Here is a 25,600-nt window from a genome sequence, read left to right on the forward strand (position 1 = left end):
CTGAATTCCTCCGGGCATTGGGTACCCTTCTTTTGCCAGCCTCTCCCTTGGGATTGACTTCTACACTCCCATGCCAAATGGCCCCTTTTTCCGCAGTTGTGGCACTGATCGTTACCCTTATCTCGGGATCTACCTCGTCCTCTCTCTTCTCCCTTCATGTGCATATAAAACTGTCCAGCTCGCTTTTCCTTTTGTGTAAACAGTCCTTCCCTATCCATATTAGCCAATACCGAGATAGTATCCACCGAGTTCTTTCCTTGCCAATCCAATTGCTTCATCTTAGACATTTTTGCATTTTGGGGCAGCTTACAATTCAGCAAGGTTTGTACCGCCAAGGTCTGGTTATCATGTAGGGGCACCCCAGCATTTTCCTCCTAGGTGTTTTTAAATCAAATTACGAATTCCATCATTTCGTCTCCCGTTTTCTGGAGACAGCGGGTGACCTCTCCAACATCCCTGATTCTTTTGGCACTCCACATGATAGCTTCTCTTCCCCTGTTTTGCAACCAGTGGACCATGGACTCATTCCCATTATCCACCATAGTATCGTCTGTTCTCCAATCCCCGTTCTCTCCAGGCGGTACAGTGAATGATTCTTTCACTGCCTGCCAATGAGAGAGCCGTAAGCGGCCTGAGGTAACGACCGGACTTCTCCTGGTAGGGGATGGTAAAGGCGGCAGGTCTGGTCTAGCCAGTGGTGAAATCTAGTGGGGGCCTTAACAGGATCAGGGGCATCAGTGATCATATCCCGCGCCTCAGCTGGCGTCCAGGGTTTCAAGATTGAGGTGTTGCCTATCATAACTCTAGGGTATCGAGTAGTAGAATCAGGTAGACCAGCTTTGGTCTGACTCCGGGTACAGACCTGTGTCCTGGGATCCCATTCCTCTTCCTCAGCGCCCTCCTCCATCCTCGGGAGGTGCCCTCTCAATGGGGGATCCCTGGGCGGCGTGGCTTCATCCAGGGGTGCGAGCGGGACACTTGTGGGAGCGGGTACGGGTGGAGGTATTGGACCAGCCACTGCCCTCACTGGCAAGACAGCGGCACTTGTTGGTGGCCATAGCCTGAATTAGATCATCCCATCCTTTTCTGTCATAGTTTGTGGACAATCTCGGATACAGCGGGACAGGTTGGGGGGGCCCTCGTGTTCGGGTCGGGATATGGAGGGGGTTGGTTCATGGGGCTTGAAGGCAATTTACTCTGCGGTGGTTTAGGCCACAGTTGGTGGCGCCCTGCCACCTTGGTCCAGGTTATAAAACAGTCTCTAAAATAATTAACATCCCACGTCAGATCCCCTCCTCCTGACTGAACATCATCTTTGAAGTAGGATATTACTTTTAAATCAAATGTTCCCCCATATAGCCAGTCTCCCTGGTACCATCTGTAGACATTGTTACTGAACGGTATGGCATAGTTCCAGTTACCCATCTCGTTCATTACGATGTCCGCTGGCGAGCCCGGAGGCTTCAGCGGGTCTCCTACCAATTCCTTTCATTTGCGTTGTTGTTTGGATCTCGACTTTGTAGATCTTCCCATGGCAGGCTTTGGCTTTATCCCGGGAACGGAACCAGCCGCTCGACCGGGCTCTGTCTCTTTAGTCTGACAATTTCCCATCTGTCTGCAGACGTAAAAGAATTAGGATAAACAAAATAGCAAGGCAACAACAGTTTTCTTCTACCTTTATGCGCGTCACCGGTGTCTCTTCCTTCCACTTAGTCGCCCCGGGCTGCTTGAGAGTTCAATTTACCTAAGCCTTATCAGCGTCTCACTCCGTCCTTGCAGAGATCTCGACGTTCACCTCACCCTTCTATACAGGGGTCTTGTTGTGAGAGCCTGCCTCACCCCCTTTCAGCTAGGTTCTTGGTCAGAGCCGTGGCCCACTCACTTCTGTCCATGATCCTGCAAACTTGGATCCTGCTCGCAGCGCCAGATTCTGTCGCTGATTTATTCAGGACTCTATAATTATTTAAATAGAAAACACAGCCCGGGAGATCGTTTCAGAAGAGTTTATTGACAAGGTTAACCTTGGAGAGTCCACAACAGAGTCTCTGCCTGTATCAGGCAGAGAACAAGCTTTTATAACCCGAAACAAACAAGTCTTCAATCAATTGCTACAGGATATGTACTCCCTCTCACACAGTATGGATACAAGACAGATTGAAAAGCAGGAAACAGATAAGGACATATCCTTATCACAGTCCAACAATTTCATGTGAGTTACTCCCTCACCCACTTCTGTCTTGGCATCTACTTGATTAAAGTCAAGTTTCCTTCCACAGTCATGTTTAACCAATCTGAGTTTTTTGAGGAGGTTACCAGGAAAGTTGTATATATGGACTTTAGAAAGGCCTTTGACAAGGTCCCACATGGGAAGTTAGTCAGGAAGGTTCAGTCGCTAGGTATTCATGGTGAAGTAGTGAACTGGATTCAGCAATGGCTGGACAGAAACCAGAGAGTAGTGGTGGGTGATTTTTTTTTCAGACTGGAGGCGTGTGACTAGCGGTGTGCCTCAGGGATCGGTGCTGGATCCATTGTTGTTTGTCACCTACCTGTTCATCAATGATCTCAAGGATGATGTGGTAAATTGGATCAGCAAATTTGCAGATGACACTAAGATTGGAGGCATTGTGGACAGCAAATAAGGCTTTCAAAGCTTGCACAGGAATCTGGATCAGCTGAAAAAATGGGTTGAAAAATGGCAGATGGAATTTAACGAAGGCAAGTGTGAGGTATTGCATTTTGGAAGGATAAACCAAGAAATGACATACACAGTGAATGGTAGGGTACTGAGGAGTGAGGTAATACAAAGGGACCTGGGAATACAGATACACAGTTCGCCGAAAGTGGTGTGTTACGAGTCCAGAGGACCTCAAAACCCAGCAGCAATAGAAATTCACTAAGACAAATAGTTACTTAAACAAAAGTTGCTTATAATTTTCTTTAAACATAATAACAAGATTAAACTTTAACTTATTACTATTAACTTAACCGTCTTCTAATTTGAAGCGCACGTGTATGAAATGTGTATGTAACATATAACCATATAACAATTATAGTACGGAAACAGGCCACATCAGCCCTTCTGGTCTGCACTGATTTAAGTGAAGCTCCACTAGTTTCACCTACCTGCTCCCTGCCCATAAACCTCCAACCCCATCACATCCATGTACTCATCCAATCTCCTCTTAAATGACAGAATTGACCCTGCTGCAACTACCTCTTCCGGAAGGTCATTCCACTCAGCCACCACACTCTGACCCCTTTTTCCTATCTCATCTACCCTCAAGGGGAAGAGCCTATTCACGTCTAATCTATCTATTCCCCTCATAATTTTACATACGTCTATCAAATCCCCTCTCAACTTTCTATACTCCAATGAATAAAGACTCAGTCTATCCAGTCTTTCTCCGTATTCTATATACTACAATCCAGGCAACATTTTAGTCAATCTTCTCTGCACCCTCTCTACCTTATTGATATCCTTCCTATAACTTGGAGACCAGAACTGCACACAATATTCCAAACTTGGCCTGCTCAAGGCCTTGAACAGTCTCAACATCACCTCCCACCTCCTATATTCGATGCTATGATTTATAAAGGCCAGCATTCCAAAAGCCTTTTTCACCACCCTATCTACATGAGACTCCACCTTCAAAGAAAGCTGAACCGTTATTCCAAGATTACTTTATTCCTCAATACCCTCCCCATCGGGGAAACCGAGGATAGCACTAGATAAATTAACAGAATGGTACAAACAAGGAGGCTTACAACTACCAAACTTTAAGAATTATTATAGAGCCGCACAATTAAGATACCTATCAGATTTTTATCAAACAAGAGAAAAACCAGATTGGACCAGATTAGAACTAGATAAAATAGGGGAGAAGATACCTGAACATATACTATATAAATGGGATGAAAAATTGGTGCAACGTCGAAATTCACCAGTATTGCATCATCTGCTCAACATTTGGAAGAAGATTCATGTAGAAAGGAATAAAACAAATTACCAACTACCAAAACTAATATTGACGCAAAATCAGCTAATCCCTTTTACAATAGATAACCTTTCCTTTAGAGAATGGGAGAGAAAAGTGATCAAAAGAATAGAAAATTGTTTTTGGGAAATAAATTATTATCCTTTGAACAAATGAAGGATAAATATAATATAACTCATGATACAATGTTTGCATACTACCAACTGAAAACCTACTTGAAGGACAAATTGGGAAGCAGTCTGAGGTTACCAGAAGGAAGCAATTTTGAATATGTGATTACAGACACAATGATAATTAAAAAATTTGTAACAAACATGTACATCAAACTGCAAGAAAAGGAGAACGAGGAAACAAACAGTAAACCCAAACAAAAATGGGAACAAGATCTAAACATAAAGATAAAGAATGAAACATGGGAGAAGCTATGCTCCGGAACTATGAGAAATACAATAAACACGAGGATACAATATAACTGAATACACAGGCTATACATCACACCTCAAAAGTTAAATAAATGGGACCCAACAGTATCAGACAGATGTTTTCACTGTAGAAAGGAAATGGGAACAATAATTCATGCAATTTGGACATGTGAGAAAGTGAAAAAATTTTGGGAAGATCTAAACCAGATTTTAAATAAAATCACAAAAAGCAATATACCAAAAAACCCAGAGATTTTCCTCCTAAGTAATATAAGAAACAAAGAATTTGGACTCGATTTGGATGGAGCACAAAAAAGATTTGTTATGATAGCCCTAGCTGTAGCAAAAAAATGTATTATGTCAACCTGGAAATTAGAAGACAGCTTGAGAATACAACAATGGTATATAGAAATGAATAAATGTATTCCATTAGAAAAAATAACATATAATTTAAGAAATAACATTACAATATTCGAACAAATATGGGAGCCATACATGAAACACAATGGAGAAATCCTACCATGGACTTCCACCACCTAAAATGACAGAAGGAGAAGATAACGAAAAGAACTGACTCAGTAAAATTTCTTGTTTATTTTTGTTAAGTGACAACATTGTTTAACGGGTTTAATGTATCTTATAGATTGAACTTCAAATGAATGGGGAAGGGGGAGGGAGGGAGGGAAGGGAGGGGGGAAAAAGGGGGAGAAAGTGACACTGTATATATTTAAGAAGAAAAATGTCAGTATGTATCTTGGTCAATATGGTTTATAGTGTGAAAAATAAAAAATAAAAAAATAAAAAACCCTCCCCTTCACTGCATACATCCTATTTTGGTTATTCTTCCCAAAATGAAGCATTTCACACTTATCTACATTAAACTTCATCTGCCACCTTTCAGCCCACTCCTCTAAGCAGTCCAAATCCTTCTGCAGTCCATGAAAACCCTCTTCACTATCCACAACTCCCCCTATTTTTGAATCAGTTGCCTATCTTCTAGCTACCGTTGAACCCATCTGACTACCTCAACATCTATCCCTAGTGACTGAACTTTCCTCACCAGCCTTCCATGTGGAACCTTATTGAAAGCCTTTCTGAAATCGAAAGTTATTTGATTCACAGTCCAATCTCACTTCCCACTCCTCTAAATTCATTGGTATCAGGCAATCCTTATACTTTGCACAGTATTTAACATTTATGAATTTTCACCAAGCTCTGGTGCTTAAACGGTTACTACTCAGGAAGGTTCTTGTAGGTTTCAAAGAGATTTGTTGTTAGTTGGACACACACAAACTGATCTCCTATGATCACTCACTTCAGTGTCTTGCTAAAGAAACTTGCCCCATTGTGGGTTTTCCAAATGATAATCTCTTCTTCAAGAGTTCCTCTAGTTTCCTTTATTTCAGGAGAAACACTCTAAGCACCCATTTCCTCTTGTAAGGACTACAAAGGTTTTGAACAGGCTGAACTCAGAACTCACAACCCTTCTTCAAAATGGGGTTTTAACAAGCCTGCCAGCTTGCCACATTGCAGCCTCAAAAGCCACTATAGAACTCTTTTTCCCAAGAGGAATCCTATTTGGTCTTTCCTCTCTCTCTCTCTCTGCTTGTAAAAACCAAACAACCACTTCCAAGGCTCCAACCCCAATCTTGAAAGATCTTTATCAGCACTTTAGCCTGGGCTTCGATCCATTTGCACCTGCTTTTGAAGTTCCTTCTAAAACAATTTCATTGTCTTTGCAAAGGCACTCGGAGCCTAGATGTCTGGCTTGAGCAAAGCGCTGGCACTTTAAATGAGATGTTTTTTGTAAATATCTTTTTGTGAAGTGACCTACACTAAACCCCCACAATCTATCTGATTTTTAAAATTTTTTTATTTTTCACACTATAAACCACATTGATCAAGATACATACATTTTTCTTTTCAAATATATACAGTGTCGTTTTCTCCCCCCCCCTCTTCCCATCCCACCCTCCCTACCTCCCCTCCCATTCATTTAAAGTTCAGAATCTAACATACATTAAACCTGTCAAACAATGTTGTCACTCAATAAAAATAAACAAGAAGTTCCACTGAGTCAATTCTTTTCATTCACTTCTCCTGCTGTCATTTTAGGTGGTAGATGTCCTTGGTAGGTTTTCTCTATTGTGTTTCATGTATGGCTCCCATATTTGTTTAAATATTGTAATATTATTTCTTAAATTATATGTTATTTTTTCTAGTGGAATACATTTATTTATTTCTATATACCATTGTTGTATTCTCAAGTTATCTTCTAATTTCCAGGCTGACATAATACATTTTTCTGCTACAGCTAGGGCTATCCTAACAAATCTTTTTTCTGCACCATCCAAATCAAGTCTAAATTCTTTGTTTTTTATGTTACTTAGGAGGAAGATCTCTGGGTTTTTTGGTATATTGCTTTTTGTGATTTTATTTAATATCTGGTTTAGATCTTCCCAAAATTTTTTCACTTTCTCACATGTCCATATTGCATGAATTATTGTTCCCATTTCCTTTTTACAGCGAAAACAACTGTCTGATACTGTTGGGTTCCATTTATTTAACTTTTGAGGTGTGATGTATAGCCTATGTATCCAGTGATATTGTATCCTCGTGTTTATTGTATTTCTCATAGTTCCAGAGCATAACTTCTCCCATGCTTCCTTCTTTATCTTTATGTTTAAATCTTGTTCCCATTTTTGTTTAGTTTTACCATTTGTTTCCTCATTCTCCTTTTCTTGCAGTTTAATATACATATTTGTTATAAATTTTTTGATATTCATTGTGTCTGTAATCACATATTCAAAATTACTTCCCTCTGGTAACCTCAGACTGCTTCCCAATTTGTCCTTCAAGTAGGATTTCAGTTGGTAGTATGCCAACACTGTATTTTGAGTTATATTATATTTATCCTTCATTTGTTCAATGGATAGTAATTTATTTCCTGAAAAGCAATTTTCTATTCTTTTGATCCCTTTTTTCTCCCATTCTCTAAAGGAAAGGTTATCTATTGTAAAAGGGATTAGCTGATTTTGCGTCAGTATTAGTTTTGGTAGTTGGTAATTTGTTTTATTCCTTTCTACATGAATCTTCTTCCAAATATTGAGCAGATGATGTAATACTGGAGAATTCCTACGTTGTACCAATTTCTCATCCCATTTATATAATATATGTTCAGGTATCTTCTCCCCTATTTTATCTAGTTCTAATCTAGTCCAATCTGGCATTTCCCTTGTTTGATAAAAATCTGATAGGTATCTTAATTGTGCAGCTCTATAATAATTTTTAAAGTTTGGCAGTTGTAAGCCTCCTTGTTTATACTATTCTGTTAATTTATCTAGTACTATCCTTGGTTTTCCCCCTTTCCATAAAAATTTCCTTATTATTTTCTTTAACTCCTTGAAGAATTTCTCCGTCAAGTATATTGGCAATGCCTGAAATAGGTATTGTATCCTTGGGAAAATGTTCATTTTAATACAGTTTATCCTTCCTATTAGTGTTAGTGGTAAGTCTTTCCAATGCTCTAAGTCGTCCTGTAATTTTTTCATTAGTGGATAATAATTGAGTTTATATAGATGGCCGAGGTTTTTATTTATTTGTATACCTAGGTATCGTATTGCTTGCATTTGCCATCTGAATGGTGATTCTTTCTTAAATTTTGAGAAATCCGCATTATTCATTGGCATTGCTTCACTTTTATTTGCGTTAATCTTGTAACCCGACACTTCTCCATATTCCTTCAATTTCTTATGTAATTCTTTTATTGATATTTCTGGTTCTGTTAACGTCATCTGCAAATAAACTGATTTTATATTCCTTGTCTTTTATTTTTATCCCTTTTATTTTATTTTCTGTTTTTATCAATTCTGCTAGTGGTTCTATAGCTAACGCAAACAATGAGGGTGATAGTGGGCATCCCTGCCTTGTTGATCTGCTTAAGTTAAATTGCTTTGATATATATCCATTTACTGTCACTTTCGCCAATGGCCCCTTATATAATGCTTTAATCCAATTAATATACTTCTCAGGTAAACTGAATTTTTGTAATACTTTGAATAAATAATTCCATTCTACTCTGTCAAAGGCCTTCTCTGCGTCTAAAGCAACTGCTACTGTGGAGCTTTATTCCCTTCTACTGCATGAATTAAGTTAATAAATTTACAAATATTGTCTGTTGTTCGTCTTTTTTTAATAAATCAGTTTGGTCTAGATTTACCATTTTAGGTACATAATCTGCTAATCTGTTTGCTAATAGTTTAGCTATTATTTTATAATCTGTGTTAAGTAGAGATATTGGTCTATATGACGCTGGTGTGAGTGGATCTTTCCCTGTCTTTGGTATTACTGTAATTATTGCTGTTTTGCATGAATCTGGTAAGCTTTGTGTTTTATCAATCTGGTTGATTACTTCCAGGAGGGGAGGAATTAATAAATCTTTAAATGTTTTATAGAATTCTATTGGGAATTCATCCTCTCCTGGTGTTTTATTATTTGGTAGTTTTTTTATTATCTCTTATATTTCTTACTCTGTCTTGCATACGAGCTGATAGCAGGAATAGGTCTATTCTTGAGTATGTTTTATGTCTACCCGAATAATATGAATATTCCTTTTCCTTTGGGTGTTGTTTCCTCCATATATCCAAAAGTTGCATTTCTTGCATCGATTTAATTATAAATTTGGTTACTTTGTTCTTTCTGTTAATTTTTTTCCCAGTTTTATCCATGTTTGAATCCAAATTAAGGTTGAAATCCCCTCCTATTAGTATGTTCCCTTGCGTGTCTGCTATCTTCAAAAAAATATCTTGCATTAATTTTTGATCTTCTTTGTTAGGTGAATATACATTGAGTAAATTCCAAAACTCCAAATATATCTGACATTTTATCATTACATATCTCCCTGCTGGATCTATTATTTCCTCTTCTATTTTAATTGGTACATTTTTACTGATTAATATAGCTACTCCTCTAGCTTTTGAATTATATGACGCTGCTGTTACATGTCCTACCCAATCTCTCTTTAATTTCTTGTGCTCCATTTCAGTTATATGTGTTTCTTGCACGAATGCTATATCAATTTTTTCCTTTTTCAGTAAATTTAGCAGTTTATTCCTTTTGATTTGGTTATGTATTCTGTTAATATTTAAAGTCATATAGTTCAACGTAGCCATTTCATACTTTCCTTTCCGTTTCCTCATCATCACCTTTCCTTCTTATCCATTTCTGCTTTCTTGTTTTGAACACTTTATAAGACAACATTTCTAAAACATCAAACATTTCCCTTATTCTCCTATCTAAAATTTCTTTAATCCCACTATCCCCTCCCCTTCCTGAGTTGCCCTTTATCCCCTGTCGGGCAACCACATCTCCCCTCTCCATTTGGATTTGCGAATTCACTCGCAAGCGTCAACTGATTTCGCAGTGACCGTAACTCCTCCCCACCCAGCCCCCCCAGAAAAGATTTCAATTTTCATATATAACAAAGGTCACTCTCTTAATTCCCTCCTTACTTCCTCTCTTCCCTTTCTTTCCCTTATTAATTCTTATCTATACTCTATTTATTTTCCTTTAAATACATATACACTCATGTACACACATATATACATACACACACACACACACACACACACACACACACACACACACACACACACACACACACACACACACACACACATATATATATATACCCATATACACACATACATATAGTTCGTGGTCATTTTTGCTCTCGTTACATGTCTTCATCTCTCTGTTTGTCTTGTAGTTGTTCTGCAAATTTTCGTGCTTCCTCCGGATCCGAGAATAGTCTGTTTTGCTGCCCTGGAATAACTATTTTAAGTACCGCTGGGTACTTTAGCATAAATTTATATCCTTTTTTCCATAGGATCGCTTTTGCTGTATTAAACTCCTTTCTCTTCTTCTGGAGTTCGAAACTTATGTCTGGATAGAAAAACATTTTTTGACCTTTGTATTCCAGTGGCTTTTTGTCTTCTCTTATTTTCTTCATTGCTTTCTCCAATATATTTTCTCTCGTTGTATATCTTAGGAATTTTACTAAAAGGGATCTTGGTTTTGTTGTGGCTGTGATTTAGGGGCTAGTGTTCTATGTCCCCTTTCTATTTCCATTTCTTCCTGTAATTCTGGTCTTCCTAGGACCCTGGGGATCCAATCTTTTATAAATTCTCTCATATTCTTGCCTTCTTCATCTTCCTTAAGGCCCACTATCTTTATATTATTTCTTCTATTATAATTTTCCATTATATCTATCTTCTGATCTAACAGCTCTTGTGTATCTTTAACTTTTTTATTAGATTCTTCTAATTTCTTTTTTAAGTCCTCTACTTCCATTTCTACGGCTGTTTCTCGTTCTTCCACCTTGTCCACTCTTTCTCCTATATCTGACATGACCATCTCTATTCTATTCATTTTTTCTTCTGCACTTTTAATTCTTCTTTTTATTTCACTAAATTCTTGTAATTGCCATTCTTTTACTGATTCCTGATATTCTTTTAAAAAAAAAATATCCATTGTCTTGCCTTTCCCTTCTTCTTCCATTTCTTTATGTTCTTCTTCTTCTTCCTCTGGGTTGGTCATCTGTTGTTTCCTTGTTTTCTTTTTACTCTCTTCTTTCTTGTTCTCGTTGTTTTCTATGTTCTCTTCCTGCTGTTGTGTTGCAGCTGTCATCCTCAGCTGTGAGATCGACTCCTCAGCTGGTTCTCCCTCCCGTCAGTGTTTTTTTTTCATGCGCGGTTGCGCACTTTTACTTGGCTCCGCGAGCCATTTTTGTAGTCCCGAGCTCGGGACTTCCACTGACCTGAGGGAGCGGGCTTCTCTCTCCGCAGCGGGCCTCCTCGGACAGGAAAGGCCTTCACCTTCTTCTTCCGACATTCTTTCTTCTTCTCTTCTTCCCGTTGCTTTTGACTTTTCTTTCTTTGCTGCCATTTTCTTCCCACCTTTACTTTCACTTTGTTTTAATTTTTATGTTTTTGCCTTTGTGTTTTGTGTGTTTTTTAAAAACTTTTCCGGAGAGGGTTGGAGTTCCCTGACCGGCCACTACTCCATCACGTGACTCCCCAATCTATCTGTTTTAAAGCGAAATTAATATATAATATAAAATATAATATACTTTGTAACAGGCGTCATAGCGGATAGGGTAGTAAAGAGGCCTTTTGGCATATTGGCCTTCATAAATCAAAGTATTGAGTGTAGGAGCTGGGATGTTCTCATAAAGTTGAATTAGACATTGGTGAGGCCAAATTTGGATTATTTTGTGTGCAGTTTCGGTCACCTAACTACAAGAAAGATATCATAGAATGCAGAGGTGATTTACTAGGATGTTGCCTGGAGAACTGAATTACAGGGAAAAGTTAAACAGGTTATGACTTTATTTCCTGGATCATAGAAGAATGAGAGGGGGATAGACAGAATAAATGTCGATATGCTTTTTGCACTGAGGTTAGTTGAGATACAAACCAGAGGACATGGGTTAAGAGTGAAAGGGGAAAAGTTTAGGGAGAACGTGAGGGGGAACTTCTTCACACAGAGTGGTGGGAGTGTAGAACGAGCTGGCAGCTGAGGTGGTGAATGCAGGCTCATTTTTAACATTTAGGAAGAATTTGGACAGGTACATGGATGGGAGAGGTATGGAAGGCAATGGACTGGGTGCTGGTCAGTGAGATTAGGCAAAAACAAAATGGTCCAGCACAGACTAAAAGGGCTAAAGGGGCTTGTTTTTGCACTGTAGTGTTTGATGGCTCTATGAGCACAATGGACATTATAGACTTCGATTTCTAGAAGGCATTCGATAAAGTGCTGCATAAGATAAGGGTGCATGTAATTGGGGGTAAGTTATTAGCATGGATAAAGATGATTGCTTAACTAATAGAAGGCAGAGAGTTGGGATAAATGGGTATTTCTCTGTTTGGCAATCAGTGGTGACCAGAATGTGCCAGGGGTCAGTACTGGGCTCGAACTGTTCACAATATAAATGTTTGAAAGAGACGATGAAGTGTAGCATATATAGTCCAAGTGGAAATGCAAATTGTACAGGTAATCCATTTTCTGTGTAAATGCCTTTTAAACATTACAATTCTCAACCATTTCCTTTGGCAGCTTGTTCCACACACCCACCACCTTCTGTCTGAAGGGTGTGTCCGTTAGATTCCTTTTAAATCTTTCCCTCTCATTTTAAATCTATGCCCTCTTGTACATCATTTATTACATTATCGATGCCTCTCCTGATCTTATCAACTGCTATACAATCCCCCTTCACCCACTTCAGCTCCAGCTGGAAAAGTTCCCCATATTCAGAATTGGCTTGCATGTAAAATCAGAGAGTAGTAGTGGACAGAATGTATTTTGCCTGGAGATCAGTGACTAGGGGAGTATACAGGGATTTGTTTTGCAACCCCCCCCCCCCACTCCACTCTTTGAGTTTTATAAATGACCTAGATAAAGAAGCTGAAGGATGGGTCATTAAGTTTACGGATGATACAAAAGTTGGAGTTGTGGACAGTGTTGAAGGTTGTTGTCAGTTACAAGAGGATATAGACAGGATGCAGAGTTGGGCAGAGAAGTGGCAGATGGAGTTCAATCCGGAGAAGTGTGAGGTGATGCGTTTCAGAAGGTCAAACCTGAAGGCTGATTGCAGGGTTAATGGACTGATACTTAGTGTAGAAGAACAAAGGGACCTTGGAGTCTCAAATTCATACATCTCTCAAGGTTGCCATGCAGGTTGATAGGATAATTAAGAAGGCCCATCTGATGCAGGGCTTCATTAGTTAGGGGATTGAGTTCAAAAGGTCATGTTGCAACTCTACAAACCTCTACAATACTTAAAATATTGTGTTCAATTTTGGTCACCTCATCAGAGGAAGGAAGTGAAAGTTATAGAGAGGGTGCAGAGGAGATTTACTAGGATGTTGCCACAATTGGAAAACAAGTCTTCTGGGGCAATGTTAGTACAGCTGGGACTTTTCATTTTGGAGCACAGAATGATGAGAGGTGACTTAATAAAGGTCTACAAGATTCTGAGGGGCATAGATAAGGTGGGTAGGAATAGCAAACACTAGAGGACATCTGTACAAAGTGAAGGGAGGAAAGTTTAGGGGTGACATCAGGGGTAATTGTTTTTTACACAGAGAGTTATGGGTGCCCGGAATAGCTTGCCAGGGATGGTGGTGGAGGCTGAAACATTAGGGGCATTTAAGAGACTATTAGACAGGCACATGGATGAAAGAAAGATAGAGAGTGATGAGGTAGGAAGGGTTTAGGTTTTTTAAATTTTGTGAGAATTATACATTTCGGCACAACATCAAGGACAAAAGTACCTGTTCTATGCTGTGGTGTTCCATGTTCTAAAATGGTGGTTCTCAACCTTTTTCTTTCCACTTACATACCACTTTAAGTATTCCCTGTGCCATAGGTGCTTTGTGATTCGTAAGAGATTGATTAAAGTGGTATGTAGGTGGAAAGAAAATGTTTGAAAACCACTGTTTTAATCGTACCTAATTGACTTGTATGTGCACAGTTTCATAACTCCATAGGAAATGAGTCAATGACAATTTTTCTCAAGCAGAATATTTCAGTAACATTTGGGTCTAGAGCAGTGGTTCTCAACCTTCCCTTCTCACCTTAAGCCTTCCCTTACTAATCACAGAGAACCGATGGCATAGGGATTATTTAAAGTGGTATGTGATTGGAAAGAAAAAGGTTGAGAACCAGGAATGACTTCCATACTGACCTCTTCAGTCTGTAAGGTGACTTTTATTTGGAAATTTGTCACTTTGATTGGGAGGAAGATAATAAGCTTCCTGTTCTTACTTTTTGGATTCTAAGAAATTCTACACAAAACTGGCCTTTGGCCCAACTTGTTGATGTGGACAAGATGCCTATCCACACTAATCCCAATTGCCTGTGTTTAGCCCAAATTCTATTCATAGGAACATAGGAACAGGAGTAGGCCAAAAATGGCCCATCGAGCCTGCTCCGCTATTCAATACGATCATGGCTGATCTAATTTATGACCTAACTCCACCTACCTGCCTTCTCCCCATATCCCCTAATTCCTCTATCATGTAAAAATTTAACTAACTGAATTTTAAATATGTTTAATGAGCCAGCCTCAACCACTTCCCTGGTTAGAGAATTCCAAACATTCACTACTCTCTGGGAAAAACTATTTTTCCTCATCTCTGTCCTAAATCTACTCCCCCGAATCTTGAAACTGTGTCCTCTGGTTTTAGTTTCCCCGGCCAGCTCAAAAAACCTTCCTACATCTATCCTATCCATACCCTTCATAATCCTATATGTTTCTATAAGATCTCCTCTCATTCTTCTGAACTCGAGCGAATACAATCCTAGACGATTTAATCTTTCATCATAAGTCAACTCCTTCATCCCAGGGATCAACCTAGTAAACCTCCTCTGGACCGTCTCCAAAGCCAGTATATCCTTCCTCAAATATGGAGACCAGAACTGGACACAGTACTCCAGGTGCGGTCTCACCAGTACCTTATACAGTTGCAATATTACCTCCCTACTCCTGAATTCAATTCCTCTAGCGATGAAGGCCAACATTCCATTTGCCTTCTTAATAACCTGCTGCACCTGTAACCTAACTTTTTGCGATTCATGCACAAGCCCTCCCAAGTCCCTCTGCACAACAGCATGCTATAGTTTTTCACCCTTTAAATAATATTCAGCTCTTTTATTTTTCTTGCCAAAGTGGATAACCTCACCCTTACTAACATTGTACTCCATCTGCCAGACCTTTGCCCACTCATCCAGCTTAACTCTATCCCTCTGCAGACTCTCCACATCCTCATTACAATTTGCTCTTCCACTCAATTTGATGTCATCCACAAACTTGGCTACACCACATTTTGTCCCCTCCTCCAAGTCATCAATGTAAATGATGAACAGTTGTGGGCCTAACACTGACCTCTGCGGCACCCCACTTACCACTCTCTGCCAACCTGAAAAACTCCCATTTATCCTGACTCTCTGCCTCCTGTCAGACAATCAATTTTCAATATTCAATATTCATGTATATGTCCAAACATCTTTTAAATATTATTGTCCCCCATCTCTACCAATTTCTCTGGTGGCTTGTTCCACGTACCCCCCACTCTCTGTGGAAAGCCTGACCCTCAGGTCCCCTTTAAAATCTTTTCCCTCTCATTTTGCATCTAATTTTAGACTTTCCAACCCTGGGAAAAAAATAACTGTGATCTATGCCCATTTAAATTTTATAAACCGGAATCTCCTTTGCTTCAAGGAAAATAGTGCCATCTTATCCATTCTCTCCTTTTCACTCAAGCCCTCCTGTGCCGGAAACATATTGTAAATCCTTTCTGCAGCATGATCATGTCCTTCCTGGAGTGTTGTGAGCAGAACTGGACATAGTGCTCCTGCCACAGTCTGACTCAAGATTTGGGGGCAGGGGAAAACTAAGGGTTACGATCTTACTGAATGGTGGAGCAGGCTCGACAGACCAGAGAGCAGACTCCTGCTCCTATTTCTGATGTCCTCATTAATTCCTATACAATGTCTCAGTCAATAAAGACAAGCACCTTCTTCTGTATCACCATTTTCAGTTGTATGCCAAGACCTTGCTGATCAATAACACTCCCCAGGGCCCTGCTATTTACTGTAAATGTCTTGGCCTAGTTTCACTTTCCAAACTGCATAATTTTGCACTTGTCTGAGTTAATTTCCATGAACCAATCCCTTGCTCACTTTTTGATACTTATGGCTTAAAAATTGGGTATCTAAACATTTTGGGCAGCCAGAAGACTGCCATCATTCACCTGCCTCAGATTGTCCTTTGATCACCCAAAGGTCCATCTGCTCAAGTGAAAAAATTAGAAATGCACACAACAGGGTTACACAGTAATCAGTAGGTGTTCTAGACAAACTAGCACTAACCTGGTGGAAGATAAATTCCTAGAATGTCCATAATAGGCATCTTTCAATCAGTAGCTTCAGGAACCAAATAATGAATGAACTTTTCGACCAAGTAATGTGCATGGAGGAAAGTTTAATAATCTTGTTGTAAAGGGACCTCCATGAAAGACTGACAATAACATGATAGAATTTTACAAAGTTTGAAGGTGATATAGTTTAATGTAATTAGTGTGAAAAATGGTTGAAAGTTATTAAACTCGCACCATTCTGTGAAAAGTGATGGAATGCAAAGTATGTAGATTAGAGCTTGAGAGTAGACAGTACTAGCTAGTGGGCTCCTTCTTATCTCGAGCCCCAAGGATGCAAGGATCTGGTTCAGGCTGGTACAGTGACCTAAGGTAGTCTATAGCTAGTACTGCGCTTGCTTAATAGAGACATGGATATTAACTAAGACCCCCCCAAAGGAGGGAATGAACTAATTAACATAACATACGATGTATTAAGAGGGAGGAACTGAGTGATACCTGGATTGATGGAAGGGAGAAGGAGAATGTTGTAATGTATTGGAAGAACGTAAATGAAGGTGGGGTGATGTTAAGCGCGGGACTGAACAAATGAGTGATAAATCTGAACCTCCCGTGTGTCTCCAGACCAGGGACACCCGACTCTGCAGACTTGAAATAAAGCTGAACCTGTTCTCCAAGACTTTGTCTCCAGAGTAGTGATTGTAAACACTTGATATTTCACATTAGGAACATTGAAAGGGGATCTTATGGGTAAGTATTTTTTACCAAGAGTGCTTGATATCTGGAATGTGCTACCAGAGGAGATGGTGGAATCAGATACAATTACTTTGTTTAAGAGACACTCAGGCAGATATTTAAAATAAGCAGAGCAGAGAAGGAAAGAGACCTGATGCAGGCAAATAGGGTTATAAAAAAAATGGGAAAATTGGTGAGCATGGACATGGTGAACCAAAGGACCCATTTATTTCTGTGCTGTACAACTCTGATGGTGAAACCAGGTTTTGATCTAAACAAAGGAAGGTATAAAGGAATGAGTTAGGAATCATTGAAAATATTGTGTAGAACAGACAATGACTGGCATTTAGGTAAATATGGTATATGGTTTGCATTTTAATATAGCTTCTTTTAAGGTACATAAATACAACAGGTAAAGTGGTCCAAAGGCTAGTAAAATTGGCAGAAAAGGCAGTGAGCCTAAGGATTGTGAACATTTTAGAATTTAACAACAAAGGAACAATAAGTTGATTAAAAAAAAAGCAAATGGTCTATGAGGACAAACAATTAAGAAAATATAAAGGTATTGTCAGAGCGTGTGTAAAAACCAGAGGAGTAATAGCATAAAATATTGGTAGATAAGAAGACCAGACCAATTTGAATAAGAATGTGGACAAGTGATGAGAAAAGAAAGAATTAAATAGAAGAAAAGCAGATTAGGTCTGCATGAAGGTGAAGGGTCAGTGTCAAGTCAGATCATGGCTGATATTAGTGTAAGTATGGGAAAGAAACAAAATGTAGGGTGTCGACCTGTGGCTGTATGATTAGTTGTAAAATCAAAGCTATATCCAGAAAGTTTAGAAAACTGTTTTAAAAAGATGCCTTGTGCGATGATCAGTGGTAATTACTCTGGAGGATAACAATGAGGGAAGACCTCGTCTCTGACTTGAAGACACTCACCATATCAGATCCGGTTCATGTACAGTGGGTAATACCTACTGTATATTTCGGCATATAAGATGATCTTCAGATAAGACGGGTCCGGGGGGAGTCACGTGATGGAGTAGTGGCCGGATGGTGAACTCCAGCCCTCTCCAGAAAAGTCGGAAAAAATAAAGGAAAACACAAAGGAACAAAAATAAAAATTAAAGTAAAGTGAGTATAAAGGTGGAAAGAAGATGGCGACGAAAAAAGAAAAATCGAAACCAACGGTAAGAAGAGAGGAAGAGAAGACAACGGAAGAAGAAGGAGAAGGCCTTACCTGTTCGAAGAGGCCCGCGGTGGAGAGAGAAACCCGCTCCCTCAGGTCGGTAGAAAGTGGACTACAAAAAATGGCTCGCTGAGCCGAGTAAAAGTGCGCAACCGTGCATGCGCGAGGAGATGCGCATGCAAAAAAACACACCGACGGGAGGGGCGACCAGCTGGGGAGTCGATCTCCACAGCCGGCAACGACAGCTGCAGAACAGCAGCAGCAAGAGGAGAACACAGAAGACAACGAAAACAAGAAAGAAGAGAAGAAAAGGGCAACAAAGAAACAACAGATGGCCAACCCAGAGGAAGAAGAAGAGGAAGAGGAAGAGTACAGTGAAATAGAAGAAGAAGGGAAAGGCAAGACAAAGGATATACTTTCTCTTATTAAAGAATACATGGAATCATTTAAAGAATGGCAAGCGCAAGAATTTAATGATTTAAGAAGAATAAACAATACAGAAGAGAAAATGAATAAAATAGATATGACCTTAACAGAAATGGGAAAGAAAATGGACAAGATGGAAGAGGGGCAGTAGCAGCAGAAATGGAGGTAGAGGACTTAAAAAAGAAATTAGAGGAATCTAATAAAAAAGTTAGAGACACAAGAGCTGTTAGCTCAGAAAATAGATATAATGGAAAATTATAACAGAAGAAATAACATAAAGATAGTGGGCCTTAAGGAAGATGAAGAAGGCAAGAATATGAGAGAGTTTATAAAAGATTGGATCCCCAGGATCCTAGGATGTCCAGAACTACAGCAAGAAATGGAAATAGAAAGGGCACATAGAGCATTGGCCTTTAAACCACAACCACAACAAAAGTCAAGATCTATTTTAGTAAAATTCCTAAGATATACTACAAGAGAAAAGGTACTGGAGAAAACAATGGAAAAAGTAAGAGAGGACAACAAGCCACTGGAGTACAAAGGGCGAAAAATCTTCATTTATCCAGATATAAGTTTTGAACTCCTGAAGAAGAGAAAGGAGTTCAATACAGCAAAAGCGATTTTATGGAAGAAAGGGTATAAATTTATACTAAAGCATCCAGCGGTATTGAAAATATTTATTCCAGGACAGAAAAACAGACTATTCTCGGATCCAGAGGAAGCACGAAAATTTGCAGAACAATTACAAAATAGACTGAGAGATGAAGACGTGTAACGAGAGTACAAAAGACTGCGAACTAAAAAGACACATAAGTTTTGAACTCCTGAAGAAGAGGAAGGAGTTCAATACAGCGAAAACGATCTTATGGAAAAAAAGTATTCTCGGATCCAGAGGAAGCAAGGAAATTTGCAGAACAACTACAAAACAAACAGAGAGATGAAGACATGCAATAAGAGTAAAAATGACCACGATTTATATGTATGTGGGTAAAGAGGTATATGTGTGTATATGTATAGTGTGCATACATGAATGTATCCGTATTTAGAGGAAAATATAGAGAGTATAGACAAGAATTAATAAGGGAAGGAAATGGAATAGAGGGAAAAGGAGGGAATTAAAAGAGTGACCTTTGTTACATATGAAAAGTGAAATCTTTTCTGGGGGGGCTGGGTGGGGAGGAGTTACGGTCACTGCAAAATCAGCTGACGCTTGCGAGTGAATTCGCAGATCCAAATGGAGAGGGGAGATGTGGTTGTCCGACAAGGGATAAAGGACAACTCAGGAGGGGAAGGGGAGATTGGGGCTAAAGAAGTTTTAAATAGGAGAATAAGGAAAATGTTTGATGTTTTAGGAATGTTGTCTTATAAAGGGTTCAAAACAAAAAAACAGAAATGGATAAGAAGGAAAGGTAATGATGGAGAAACGGAAAGGGAAGATAAACAAAGTATAAAATGGCTACGTTGAACTAATATGACTTTAAATATTAATGGAATACATAACCAAATTAAAAGGAAGAAACTGCTAAATTTACTGAAAAAAGAAAAAATTGATATAGCATTTGTCCAAGAAACACATTTAACTGAATTGGAGCACAAGAAATTAAAGAGAGATTGGGTAGGACAAGTAAAAGCAGCATCGTATAATTCAAAAGCAAGAGGAGTAGCTATATTAATTAGTAAAAATGTGTCATTTAAAATAGAAGAGGAAATAATAGATCCAGCAGGGAGATATGTAATGATAAAATGTCAGATATATTCGGAGTTTTGGAATCTACTCAATGTATATTCACCTAACGAAGAAGATCAAAATTTATGCAAGATATCTTTTTGAAGATAGCAGATACGCAAGGGAACATATTAATAGGAGGGGATTTCAACCTGAATTTGGATTCAAATATGGACAAAACTGGGAAAAAAATTAACAGAAAGAACAAAGTAACCAAATTTAAAATTAAATCGATGGAAGGAATCCAACTTTTGGATATATGGAGGAAACAACACCCAAAGGAAAAGGAATATTCATATTACTCGGCTAGACATAAAACATACTCAAGAATAGACCTATTTTGCTCGTATGCAAGATAGAGTAAGAAAAACAGAATATAAAGCTAGAATACTATCGGACCATTCACCCTTAATATTTTCAAAAAAGTTAGAGGACATCCCTCCAAGAATGTATAGATGGAGATTAAACCCCATGTTACTTAAAAGGCAGGATTTTAGAGAATTTATTGAAAGACAAATTAAAATGTATTTTGAAATAAATACGAAATCAGTGAAAGATAAGTTTATACTATGGGATACAATGAAAGCATTCATTAGAGGGCAATTAATAAGTTATGTAACCAAGATGAAAAAGGACTATAATCAGGAAACAGAGCAGTTGGAAAGGGAAATAGTAAATATAGAAAAAGAATTAGCAATGAAGGAAGATACAACTAAAAGAAGAGAATTGGCGGATAAAAAATAAAATATGAAACACTACAAACATATAAGGTGGAGAAGAATATAATGAAGACAAAACAGAAATATTATGAACTAGGTGAAAAAATGCACAAAATCCTAGCATGGCAGCTTAAGACAGAACAAGCTAAGAAAATGGTATTGGCATCAAGGAAAAAAGACAAACAAATCACATATAATCCAAAAGAAATTAAGGAAAACTTTAGAGAATTCTATGAACAATTATACTGAACTGAAAACGAAGGGAAAGAAGGCAAAATAGATGAATTTCTAACTAAAATTGAACTACCAAAACTACAAATAGAGGAACAAAATAAATTAACAGAGCCATTTGGAATAGTAGAAATACAAGAGATAATAAAAAAATTACCAAATAATAAGACACCAGGAGGGGATGGATTCCCAATAGAATTCTATAAAACATTTAAAGACTTATTAATTCCGCCCCTCCTGGAAGTAATCAACCAGATTGATAAAACACAAAGCTTACCAGATTCATGCAAAACAGCAATAATTACAGTAATACCAAAGACAGGGAAAGATCCACTCACACCAGCGTCATATAGACCAATATCTCTACTTAACACAGATTATAAAATAATAGCTAAACTATTAGCAAACAGATTAGCAGAGTATGTACCGAAAATGGTAAATCTAGACCAAACTGCATTTATCAAAAAAAGACGCACAACAGACAATATTTGTAAATTTATTAACTTAATTCATGCAGTAGAAGGGAATAAAGTGCCAACAGTAGCAGTTGCTTTAGACGCAGAGAAGGCCTTTGACAGAGTAGAATGGAATTATTTGTTCAAAGTATTGCAAAAATTCAGTTTAACGGAGAAGTATATTAATTGGATTAAAGCATTATATAAGGGACCATTAGCGAAAGTGACAGTAAATGGACATGTATCAAAGCAATTTAACTTAAGCAGGTCAACACGGCAGGGATGCCCACTATCACCTTTATTGTTTGCGTTAGCTATGGAACCAATAGCAGAATTGATAAGAACAGAAAATAATATAAAAGGGACAAAAATAGGAATATAAAATCAGTTTATTTGCAGATGATGTTATAGTATACTTAACAGAACCAGAACTATCAATAAAAGAATTATATAAGAAATTGAAGGAATATGGAGAAGTGTCGGGTTACAAGATCAACGTAAATAAAAGTGAAGCAATGCCTATGAATAATGCGGATTTCTCAAAATTTAAGAAGGAATCGCCATTTAGATGGCAAATGCAAGCAATAAAATACCTAGGTGTACAAATAAATAAAAATCTCGGCCAACTATATAAACTCAATTATTATCCACTAATGAAAAAATTACAGGACAATTTAGAGCATTGGAAAGATTTACCACTAACACTAATAGGAAGGATAAACTGTATTAAAATGAACATTTTTCCATGGATATTATACCTAGTTCAGGCATTGCCAATACAACTGACAGAGAAATTCTTCAAGGAGTTAAAGAAAATAATAAGGAAATTTTTATGGAAAGGGGGGAAACCGAGGATAGCATTAGATAAATTAACAGAATGGTATAAACAAGGAGGCTTACAACTGCCAAACTTTAAAAATTATTATAGAGCCGCACAATTAAGATACCTATCAGATTTTTATCAAACAAGGGAAAAGCCAGATTGGACGAGATTAGAATTAGATAAAATAGGGGAAAAGATACCTGAACACATATTATATAAATGGGATGAAAAATTGGTACAACATAGAAGTTCTCCAGTATTACATCATCTACTCAATATTTGGAATAAGATTCATGTAGAAAGAAATAAAACAAATTATCAATTACCAAAACCAATATTGACGCAAAACAAGTTACTCCCTTTTACAATAGATAACCTTTCCTTTAGAGAATGGGAGAAAAAAGGGATTAAAAGAATAGAAAATTGTTTTTCAGGAAATATATTATTATCCTTTGAACAAATGAAAGATAAATACAATATAACTCAAGATACAGCGCTGGCATATTACCAATTGAGATCCTACTTGAAGGATAAATTAGGAAGCAGTTTGAGTTTGCCAGAGGGAAGTAACTTTGAATATGTGATTACAGATACAATGATAATCAAAAGATTTATAACAAATATGTATATTAAACTGCAACAAAAGGAGAATGAGGAAACAAATGGTAAAACTAAACAAAAATGGGAACAAGATTTAAATATAAAGATAAAAAAGGAAACATGGGAGAACTTATGCTCTGGAACGATGAGAAATACAATAAATACGTATGATACAATATAACTGGATACACTGGCTATACATTACACCTCAAAAGTTAAATAAATGGTACTCAACAGTATCTGATAGATGTTTTTGATGTAAAAAAGAAATGGGAACAACAATTCATGCAATCTGGACATGTGAGAAAGTAGAAAAATTTTGGGAAGATCTAAATCAGATATTAAATAAAATAACAGAAAACAATATACCAAAGAATCCAGAGATCTTCCTCCTAAGTAACATAAAAATCAAAGAATTTGGAATTGATTTGGAGGATGCACAAAAAAGATTTGTTAAGATAGCTCTAGCCGTAGCAAAAAAATGTATTATGTCAACCTGGAAATTGGAAGATAATTTGAAAATACAACAATGGTATATAGAAATGAATAAATATATTCCATTAGAAAAAATAACATATAGTTTAAGAAATAATATTGAAATATTCGAACAAATATGGGAGCCTTACTTGAAACACAATAGCAAAAACCTACCGGGGACAATCACTACCTAAGTTAACGGAAGGAAAAGGAAATGAAAAGAATGGACTCAGTGGAATTTCTGGTGTATTTTTATTGAATGACAACATTGTCTGACTGGTTTAATGTATCCTAGATTTTGTACCTTAAATGGACAGGAGGGGGGAGGTAGGGAGGGTGGGATGGGAGTTGGGAGGGTGGGGGGGAGAAAATGGCACTGTATATGTGTGAAAAGGAAAAAGTGTGTATCATGGTTAATGTGATTTATGGTGTGAAAAATAAAAAATTGAAAAAAAAAATAAGACGGGTCCCAAATTTCAGTCTGAATTTCATGGTTTTATCATAAGAATTGCCTGCAACCAGTGAACTTGGAAGAATGAGAAGTGAGACTGAACTGTGAACCTAAGAACATTTCCTCAATTTACACACACGTTACATACACACACGTTACATACACATGCGCTTAGAACTAGAAGGGGTTAAGTTGGGTTAGTTAAGTTAATAGTGATAAATTAAAGTTTGATTCTGTTTTATCATTTAAAGATAATTTAAAAACAACTTTTGTTTAAGTAGCTACTTGTCTTGGTGAATGTCCTGCTGCTGGGTTTTGGGGTCCTTTGGGTAGTAACACAATGGAGAATGCTATGCACATTTCACAAGCAGGTGCTAATTTAAATGATGTCATGAAATGAATAGACTATTGTCTTGGAAGAGCCAGGTTGTCTGTTTTGGACCTTTTTGCAAGGCCTCTCTGCAAAGTGCTCACTCAGAGGTCATTGAGAGGTTTGTTTACCTAAAACAACAGATGGGAGCAGAAGACTAACTCCTGTTGTTTGCTGGAGAAAGTTGGGTGATTTTGAAAGTGAAGGAGAGATAGAAGGACATGCTACTGGGAGTTTAAATATCAGACAGGGAGAGAGACAGAAGGAGGTCTTTGACTGTGTGTGACACAGAAAACTGTAACAAGCCAGGAGAAGCATTTTGGAACTGAAACAGAAGCTCCAGAGTGGTGGATGGCTGGAAGTGCTATCTGTCTGATGTTTCTCTTGGAATAAGAGGAACAGAAAGGAACTCTGTGCTAGCCTGAAAGAAAGAGGTTATCATCTGGAGAACCCTGATGGGGCAGGTATCATCAGCAAGACATTGAGGTGACTAATGATGGTACCTCAGTTGTGGAAATCCAGAAACAACAAATCTCTCTCTGCAAACCTACAAGAACCTACCTGAGCAGTAACCATTTACTTTTCGAGCACCAAAGCCTGGTGAACTTTGTACATGTTAAATTCTGTGCACAGTATAAGAATTGTTTCCAACCAGTGAACATGGAGGAATGAGGTGAGATTGAACTGTGAACCAAAGAACCTTTCTTCAATTTACACACACGTTACATACATGTGCACTTAGAACTAGAAGGGATTAAGTTGGGTTAGTTAAGTTAAAAGTGATAAGTTAAAGTTTGATTCTGTTTTCATGTTTAAAGATAATTTAAAAACAACTTTTGTTTAATTAACTGCTTGTCGTGGTGACTATCTATTGCTGCTGAATTTTGGGGTCCTTTGGGTTCGTAACAATAGTCACAAGAAATAAAATCAGAGCATATGCACTGAAGTGGGCAAGGTTAAACCCAGAACACAGTAGAGACTTTAAAGGTACAGTAGGCTGATGCAGCTGTTTCACGAATGGGAAAAAACTGGTAAAATGTCAAAA

The 25,600-nt window shown here is 38.0% G+C and overlaps 1 long non-coding RNA gene across 2 annotated transcripts in view; it reads right to left on the bottom strand.

Annotated features, from left to right (window-relative positions):
- The window catches only part of LOC138737215 (uncharacterized), a 278,027-nt gene that overhangs the window by 150,714 nt on the left and 101,713 nt on the right, over nt 1-25,600 (bottom strand). Inside the window, exons 1-2 of one of the 2 annotated variants that reach the window (XR_011340837.1) lie at nt 1,745-1,816; nt 1,422-1,615 (exon numbers count right to left, since the gene is read on the bottom strand). This is a non-coding gene — a long non-coding RNA (uncharacterized lncRNA). Of the gene's footprint in view, nt 1-1,421; nt 1,616-1,744; nt 1,817-25,600 lie in introns of those variants that run through there. The other variant, XR_011340836.1, reaches the window with a different exon arrangement.

The sequence above is a fragment of the Narcine bancroftii genome, chromosome 6 (genome assembly GCF_036971445.1).
Source record: "Narcine bancroftii isolate sNarBan1 chromosome 6, sNarBan1.hap1, whole genome shotgun sequence".
Lineage (NCBI taxonomy): Eukaryota > Metazoa > Chordata > Chondrichthyes > Torpediniformes > Narcinidae > Narcine > Narcine bancroftii.